The following is an 8552-nucleotide window of genomic DNA, read 5'->3' as shown; positions in this document are numbered from 1 at the left end:
TCTCGGAAATGTTTCCTCGTTCACAAGATTAATCCCAGAACCAGATGATGGAAGTTTTATTTCCGCCAAATCTTCATGCAGTTCCTTTGAACATGCGACCTATAGTGTTTTAGTGATTTTGGACTACTTGTTTTATTTTTAGTTAAACATATATCTCGGTCAACATTAAACAGAGTATAGCTCCATGCTTAGCTACAGCCCGAATAACATAACCAGCAGTTAAAAAAGCGTTTTACATTACATCTTCGGGACTCACATGCAACTGAGTGATGACTTCTCCATTTTATTGTACTTTTAAACAGAAATTTGTCACCTACAATTGGTTTGGCATACGCCTTATGCGACTCAAAATGCAATTATTGAATTATTGCTGACTATGCGTTTCGCCGTTCTTGATTCCTTCTCAACTTCTCTCTGTGGCGGATTCATTGTTTCTGTTAATATTGTGAAAGCTGTCATTTTCCTTACTGGGAATGTTCTTGATTTCATTATGAATTTAAATCCCGGGTTGAACTGAACAACAATAGACGTTTTGTGTATGTTTAATAGACCCTGAAGGTGGCAGCAACTTCAGAGAGGATAGTAAACAACTCATGAAGGATTCCTGGCTTCATCAGCAAGGCATGAAATGAGTGGGTTTTCCTCTAATTCTATAAGACCTTAGTGAGACCATATCTGGAATATCATATAGACTCCTGGTCCATATGATTGCATTGGAGCAGTTATTGCTTGGGATGGAACATTTTAATGTTCCGAAGGACTCATGGGCAGGGGTGTTTCTCCTTGGAGGAGAAAAGGTGGACGGGCTAGTAGTATAGAAATGCTGAATAATGAAGGGTGTAGTTAGATTAGTTAGTAGGAAATATTCTCCGAGCAGAGATATCGACATAGCGGTGGACAAATGTTACTGGTGAGGAGTAAGAGGCTCAGGTGGGAACCGCAGAATACCTTTTTTTTTGTCATCCCGAAGATTGCTCTTTTTTTAATAAAGGTGATAAAGTCAGGTACATTGAAGATATCTAAGAAACACCCTATCTCCGGGATCCAAGCCAAACAGGAAGAAACCTGCAGATGTTGGAAATCAAAGTAAAAATAATATTAAAAAGGTGGGATTCCTCTGCCTGTATGACCACATCCCAGGGAAAAGAAACAGGGCTGACATTTATGTTTGAAATCTTTTCCCGAGTATCTCTGTTGATCAGCTTGGAACATTTACTCCATTTTTATTTTTCCTACCTTCATTTGCGGTCTGGAGCACGGAGGAATTTTTGAATTTTTCTATCGTGTCACAATTCAATGAATAGACTCGAGCTATATATACTCCATCAATCGCATGCAAGGAGCCTTGTGTTAATGGAAATGAGATCAAGCGATTCGGGGTCTACTTCTGTTGAGGCTCTAAATAATTATGTTATAACTGTATCAGTTAAGCAGAACTAGTTTCACCTCCCACTCACAAGTTTGACCCGCTCAGGAGCAAGGAATCTGAAGAGCGATAATTTAACATGCTTCGCCCAGTAAGTAAGGAGGTTAACGACCTTCCCATCCGGACAGTCAACATAGGTGAGAAAAGATAAAGGCAGCTAGCCCACCAAGATACGAAATTGAATCATAGGAATGCGAAAGGAGAAATTCATTCAGGGTGCTTATGCTTTATTTCACGCGAGGAAACCTTGTAGAATAAATTCGTACACGAAGTCAGCTTCGAGCATCGGTAGGACTGATTTTATCTAAAATGTCTGGCGCTGCACAGATGATCAAAATTAATAATATATTTTTATTGATAAAGAGACTATGACGTTGGAGTGAAAGTTGCTCCAGGTTCCTACTTCAATAGTTGTACGCAGAATTGCACTGATTATTTTTCTTTTAACTTTGTAGAATATGAATTGTGAATCAGTAACTTTATGCTTGAACTGACCTCGGTTTCAATGATATATTAAGTTTCTCAAAGTATCTTAAAATACGAGTCCTATTTAACAATGGTAGCTTCATTCTCATCTGCGATGTACTGCATAAGCTAGTAAGGTACGTTCCATGAATAGTAACGCACTAGAAAGATAACAGGGAAAATATTGAATGTAGTCTGTCCTATTGACCATTCAATATTTAATACGGACGTGAATATCTGTCATTTTCGTTACAAATATCACCTCTTGAAGCCTTCCCCCTGACACAGTCACCACTTGTGTGTTGAACTAACGATCGGAAGGGAAAAACAAAATGACGAGTGAGAGTGCAGAGTTCGATTAAGGCAGCGACAATTTCCCTATGGGCATCGCCGGTACGCTCGTCCAAAATATTATGTTTCTATTTACTATTTAATCAAACGCAATATTGGCAGTCGTTAGGCTGCCTGACGAGATGGCATCGCAGGGCGGGTACTCAGGATGCGCACGGCACAATTGGCAGGTATGTTTACAGGTATTCTTAATCTCTCCCTCTCCCAGTGTAGAGTGTCCTGCTTCAAAACATCCACCATTATCCCTGTACCTATAAAGACCAAGGTGACATGCAATATAGAAGGCAGATCATAGAAATTTTCAGCACATTACAGGCCCCTCGGCCCACAATGTTGTGTCGACCATGTAACCTATTCTAGAGACTGCCTAGAATTTCCCTAGCGCATAGTCCTCTGTTTTCCTAAGCTCTGCGTATCTATGTAAGAGGTCCTTAAAAGACCCTATAGTATCCGTTTCCACTACCACCGTCGGCAGTGCATTCCACGCAATCAACATTCTCTGTGTGAAAAATCTACTTCTGATATCCCCTCGGTATCTATTTCTAAGCACCTCAGAACTATGCCTCCTCGTGTTATCCATTTCAGCCCTGGAACAAAGCCTCTGGCCACCCATACGATCAATTCCATTCATCACTTATAGACCCCTATCAGGTCAGCTCATATTCTCTGTCGCTCCAAGCAGAAAAGGCAAGTACACTTAACCTATTCTCATAAGGTACGCCCTCAAATCCAGGCAACATCCAAGTAAATCTCTGCACTCTCTATAGTATCCACATCCTCTCTGTAGTGAGGTGAACATAAATGAACACAGTACTCCAAGTGTAGTGAGACCAAGATCTTATATAGCTGTAATATCACATTTTGGCTACTGAACTCATTCCCACGGTGGATGAGTGCCAACACACCATAAGCCTTCTTAACAACACCGTCAACCCGCGCAGCGGGTTGGAGTGTCCTATAGACACCGACCCGAAGATCTCTCAGATCCTCCACACCGCCAAGAGTTCAATCATTTATATTATATTTTGTCTTCAAATTGGATCAACCAAAATGAACCACTTCACACCTATCTGGGTTGGTCACTTTACCACTTCTCAGTCCAGTTCTACATCCTATTAATGTCCCACTGTAATCTCTGACAATCCTACAGACTATCCACAACATCCTCAACATTTTTGTCATCAGTAAACTTAGTAAACCACCTTTCTACTTCTTCATCCAGGTCATTTATAAAAAAAAATCACTAAGAGGAAATGTCCCAGAACAGATAACTGCAGAACACCACTGGTCACCAACCTCCATGCTGAATACGAATCAACTACAACCACCCTTCACCTTCTGCGGGCGAGCCAATTCTAGATCCACAAAGCAAAGTCTACTTGGATCCCATGCCTCCTTATTTCCTGAAGGAGCCTTGCATAGGGAACCTTATCAAATGCATTACTGAAGACCAGATACAGTGTATCTACTGCTCTACCTTCATCAATATGTTTTGTTACTTCCTCAAATAATTCAATCCGACTCGTAACGCCCAACCAACTCTCGACAGAGCCATGCTGACTACCCCTAATCCAAATGCTGATAAATCCTGCCTCTCAGGTTCTTCTCCATCAAATTGCCCACCACTGAAGTCAAACTCACTGGTCTATAATTTTCTGGGTTATCTTTACTACCTTTCTGGAAAAAGTGAACAACATTTGCAACCCTCCCATCCTCCGGTACTTCTCACGTCAATATTGATGAAACAAAGATAATCGCAAGAGGCTCAGAAATCTCCTCCCCCGTTCCCCACAGTAGCCCCGGGTTTATCCAATCCGGTCCCAGTCACATATATAACTTAATGCTTTTCAAAAGCTCCAACACATCATCATTCTGAATGTCTATACTCTGAAGCATTTCAGTCCGCTGTAAGTCATTCCCACAATTGTAAAGATCTTTTTTCCCAGGTGAATACTGCAGCAAAGTATTCATTAAATACCTCCGCGATCTCCTCCAACTCCATGAACACGTTTCCACTATGGTAACTGCTTGGTCATATTCTCTTGCTCTTCACATACCTGTAGAATGCCTTGGGGTTTTCCTTAATCCTGCTCACCAAGGCCTTCTCATGTTCCCCTCTGGCTCTCCGAATTCCATTCATAAGTTCCTTCCTAGCAACCTTATAATTATCTGTAACTCTAACAGTACGTAGTTTCTTGAACCTTTCGTAAGCTTTTCTTTCCTTCTTCAGTAGTTTTTATACATCCTTTGTACACCATGGTTCTTTAACTCTACAGTCCTTTCCCTGGACTAATCGAACATATCTATGCAGAACTCCGTGCAAATATTCCTCGAGAAGGCCTTGGTGAGCCATTTCTTCCAAGCGTTCCCTGAGAACATCGGTTCCTGTCTTAAAGAATCATATTACCCGCTACCCCAATAGAATGTTTTCCCAAATTGTCATCTCTTGTCCCTCTCCAGCACTATGGTGTAGAGTTGTGGTCAGTACCTCCAAAGCGCTCTCATACGAGGAGATTTGACACCTGACCAGATTAATTTCCCAATACCAGATCAAGTACAGCCTCTCTTATAGTTGGTTTATCTGCATATTGCGTGAGGAAACCATACTGAACACACGTAACAAACTCAACCCAATCTAAATCCCTTGTGCCATGGAGATGCCAATCAATATTAGGAAAGCTGAAATCTGCCATCACAACAAACCCACAATTATCGCCCGTTCCTGAATCTGCCTCCCATTCTGCTCACCGATATCCCTGTTACTATTGGGGGGTCTATAAAGAACACCCGTAGAGTTGTTGCCTCTTTCCTTTCTCTGACTTCCACCCACGCTGACTCAGTAGACAATCCCTTCATGACTTCCTTCTTTTCTGCACCCGTGACACTATGCCCAATTAGCAGTGCCACGCCCCAAACACTTTTGCCTCCCTCTGAGTTCATTTTGGAACATATAAAGCATGGCACACTCAGCAGCCATTCCTGCCCCTGCGACATCCGTGTCTGAACGACTGGCGTCCTGTTGCACTCACCTCAATAATAAGCAAAGGCTTTGAGACGCTGGTCAACAACTATATCTGCTGCATGCTACCACCCATACTGGAGCCGCTACAATTCTCTACCCACACAACTGATTGACAGACGACGTGATGGCAACAGCTCTACACACTGTCCTTTCACACCTGGAGAAAGATGCTTATGTGAGAATGCTGTTCTTGGACTACATACCAGCATTCAACATTACAATTCCCTCCAGGCTTGACAACAAGCTCACAGACCTGGGCCATCAACTGGCTATTTGCGTCCGGATCCTGGACTTTCTATCAGATCGCCAGCAGTTGGTAAGCGTGGGCCCCCTCACCACTTCCTCTCTGACCCTCAAAACAGAAGCCCCTCAGGGCTGAATCCTAAGCCCCCTCCTTTACTCCGTGTATACCCATGACTGTGTGCACCCATTGCTCCAATATGCTAATTAAATTTGCTGACGATACTACATTGATTGGCCTTATCTCAAATAATAACGAGGCAGCCTAAAGAGAAGAAGTCATCACCCTGACACAGTGGTGTCAAGAAAACAATCTCTTCCTCAATGTCGCAAAAACAGAGGAGATGGTTGCGGCCTACAGCAGGAATGGTGACAGGCTAACCCCTGTTGACGTCAATGGATCTGGGTTTGAGAGGATGAGTAGCTTTTAATTCCTCAGCATACACATCACCGAGAATCTTACGTGGATTGCACATATGGCTGTGTGGTCAAAGGCAGAATATAATGTTAAAGAAGAGACCCTCAGCAGTGTGGAGGGGGGGGGAGATCAGAAAGATCATGGGGTCGATGTTCATAGGACTCTCAAAGCTGCTGCCCAGATTGACAGAGTTGTTAATAAGTTGTATGGTGTGTTGGCATTCATCAACCGTGGGGCTGAGCTCAAGAGGTGTGAGGTTATGTTACCGCTATATAAGACCTTGGTCAGAGCCCACGTGGAATTGAATTTGAATTTCAGTTTATTGTCACTTAGAAACAACAAATTCAATGCCGTTAAATAATGAGACAACGTTCCTCCATAATGATGTCACAAAAGCACATGACAAAACAGACTACACCAGAAAATCAGCATAACGTTTGGCAATCCCCAATCCAGAGTCCGGAGAGGCTGCTGCGTATTAATATTGTGCTACCGTCTTATCACGTTCCCTGGAAAGGAGTTCTAAATCCACCAGACAAAACAAGACTCTCCAGACACACCAAGTCAAGAGACCATCTCTACCACCCAACAAACCAAAAACGAAAGCCACAAGACCTACACAAAACCACATAGTTACATATAGTTATAGTTAACATATAGTTACAACAGTGCAGACAATACCATAATTGATTAAAAAAAAAACAGACCAAGGGCACAGTAAAAAATAGTCCAAAGATGTTAAAAGACTGTAATTTCGAAAGAAACCACTACACTGTTTCCACAAGTTCTCAGGGTCCCGATAGACTCATCATCCCACGCCGGCGGCAGACTGCTATGGACTTCCAAGACTTCCAAGGCGCCTCCATACAATGAAAGCTCCGTCGGACTCAGCCTCGCAGACGCAGCACGCAGTGAAAGCGCCCCGACCGCAGCGGACTCCGAGTGCGTCGAACGTCCGAGCCTCCAACCATCCGCTCCGGCACAGCCTCTCCGAGCACCATCCTCTGCCGAGCGCATTAAGACGACCCCGCCAACGGCCACCGGTAAATCAACCCCGGGGACTAGGGGCTTGTTCTTCTCAGCAGAGACCCGGACCTCACAACAGCAGCAGCAATGAAGATGGTCTTCCTGGAGATTTCCAGATGTTCCTCCGTGCTCCCACTTCCGTTTCTCATCAGATTAGGATTGTGCATGGCACGCCGCTTAACAAATAACAGACATCAGCTCCAGAGTGGCCGCGGCAAGCTGCGTCATGCCACCATCTTGGATTAATCCATCATTAACCCTGTGTTCATTAAAGGAAGGATATAGATATTACAGAGAGAGTGCATAGAAAATTTACGAGAATGTTACCTGGATTGGAGAGCGTACCTTATGAGAACAGGTTGAGTGAACCTGGCCTTTTAACCTTGGAACAACGAAGGATGACAGGTGACCTGTTAGAAGTGTATAGGACGATGAGAAGGATTGATCTTGTGGGTAGTCAGATGCCTTTTCTCGGGCTGAAATGGATAACAGGAGGGGCATAGTTGTAAGTTCCTTGGAAGTAGGTACAGAGGAGATGTTAGGGGTAAGTTTTTCACACAGAGAGTGGTGGCTGCGTGAAATACACTGCCGGCGACGGTGGTTGAGTTGGATACAAAAGGGTCCTTAAAGAGGCTCTTAGATAGGTACATGGAGCTTAGCAAAATAGAGGCTCTGTGGGAGGGTGATTCTAGGAAGTTTCTGGAGTAGGTTATGTGGTCGGCACTATATTAAGGGCCGAAGTGCCTGTAATGTGCTATAGATTTCTATGTTATAACAGGTATGTCGCTTTCAATACTGTCCTGGGGCGGGGCGATGACCATCAGAGCAAAGTCACAGTGGTCGCATTTCTGGCACAGACTCCACCTCTGTAACTCAGATGGGAATTGTTAAGGAGAGGCACCCTATCGTGATAGGGAATTCGTTAGTTATGGGAACGGACAGGGAGTTTTGAGGGCAAGGTCAAGTTTCCTGGAAGCTCTGTTGCCTTCCTCGTACCAGGGTCTGCGAAATCTCTGATCGAGTTCTCACCAGTCAAAGTGGGAGTGTGAGCAGCCAGAAGATATGGTCCATGTAGATTCCAATGGCATAGGTAGGACGAGTGACGAAGTTCTGCATAGGGAGTTCAGGGAGTTAGTCAAGTCAAGTCACTTTTTAGTGTCACTTCGACCATAACTGCTAGTACAGTACACAGTAAAAAGGAGACAACGTTTTTCAGGACCATGGTGCTAGATGAAACAGTACAAAAAGTACACTGAACTACGTGAAAACAGCAGAGAAAAAACTACACTAAACTACAGACCTACCTAGGACTTCAGACGGTACACAAAACAGTGCAGGCATTAAAATAAATAGTAGACAAGACAATAGGCACAGTAGAGGGCAGTAAATTGGTGTCAGACCAGTATCTGGGTATTGATGAGTCCGATAGCTTGCGGGAAGAAACTGTTACATAGTCTGGTCGTGACAGCCCGAATGCTCCGGTGCCTTTTCCCAGATGGTAGGAAGGAGAAGAGTTTGTATGAGGGGTGCGTGGTGTCCTTCATAACGCTGTTTGCCTTGCGGATGCAGCGTGTAGTGTAAATGTCCGTAATGGCGGGAAGAGA

This window comes from Hemitrygon akajei, chromosome 2 (genome assembly GCF_048418815.1).
Source record: "Hemitrygon akajei chromosome 2, sHemAka1.3, whole genome shotgun sequence".
Lineage (NCBI taxonomy): Eukaryota > Metazoa > Chordata > Chondrichthyes > Myliobatiformes > Dasyatidae > Hemitrygon > Hemitrygon akajei.
This window is presented reverse-complemented; position numbering follows the sequence as displayed.